General features: G+C 64.4%; 1 protein-coding gene across 4 annotated transcripts in view; it reads left to right on the forward strand.

The window, feature by feature from the left end:
• Nucleotides 1-701: 701 nt before the first annotated feature.
• The window catches only part of Tulp4 (TUB like protein 4), a 223,062-nt gene continuing 222,856 nt past the window's right edge, over nucleotides 702-907 (forward strand). For 2 of the 4 annotated variants that reach the window (XM_017799761.2, XM_008839535.3), the window contains exon 1: nucleotides 732-830. The gene's annotated coding sequence lies outside the window, so the exon portion shown is untranslated. Of the gene's footprint in view, nucleotides 831-907 lie in introns of all 4 variants that reach the window. The other 2 variants (XM_008839527.3, XM_029566811.1) reach the window with 2 other exon arrangements.

Raw genomic sequence — 907 nt, forward strand, 5'->3', positions numbered from 1 at the left:
TTTCTGATAGAATGAATAAAACATGGACTGGCTAGGTGAGGTGGTCTGAAACTGTGGCCATTCAAGAAGCTGAGGCAGGAAACACTCCAGTTTGAGGCCAGCCTGGGTTACATAGCAAGACCCTGTCTCTAACACACACTAAAACGTAGATTTGAAAGGTTTGCAGACAGGCAAAAATAGAAAACGTGCTGAGCAATCGGAAAGACTGCTGTTCTCAGCCCTGCCTCAAATGCAGACAGCAAGCAGGCGGGTCTGGGTGTTAACAACCCCACAGTCAGCACCGCTCCTCTCTGCAATGGAAGACGAAGCTACTAAGCTTTCCCTTCTCAGCAGTTAGAGTGCACAGCCTGTGAGGGACTTAATGGACAGGTACTGTGTGACCGCGCCAGTACCTGAGACCCTAGGGTGACCGTGTACAAGCCAGCACCAGCACCTCGGTGGGCAGTCCACTTCCGGCCCCGTCGGGGCAGCACTCTAAAGGGAGCGGATGCCAGCGGTCCAGGCTGCCGGGGACCGACGATGGCGAGTGGCGGGTGGCGCGTGGGAGGCTCCATTTCGCACCCGTGCCCGGGGCAGCACCACCCGCCGTGGGTCGGTTCGGGGCGGGCGGTGGCTGAAGAGGGGTGGGGCGGGGGCCTAGGAGGAGGCGCCGGTCACGTGTCCAAGTCACGTGGTGTGCAGCCGGCCCGGCGGCGGCGGCAGCAGAGGAGGTGGAGCCTCAGCCGAGTCGCGGGTAGCGGGGGAAGGAGGAGGCGGCGGCGGCGGTGGCGCGGGACTGCTGGAGGCGGAGGCGGAGAGATGCGGGGCCGCCGCCAACGGCCGCCCGGGAGGTGAGGGCCGTGGGTAGGACCGCGGTGTCCCGTGGGGAGCCGGGCGGGCGTGGTGGGCGCGGCGGGCGCGGGGCTCG

The sequence above is a fragment of the Nannospalax galili genome, unplaced genomic scaffold (assembly GCF_000622305.1).
Source record: "Nannospalax galili isolate Female #2095 unplaced genomic scaffold, S.galili_v1.0 scaffold211, whole genome shotgun sequence".
NCBI lineage: Eukaryota > Metazoa > Chordata > Mammalia > Rodentia > Spalacidae > Nannospalax > Nannospalax galili.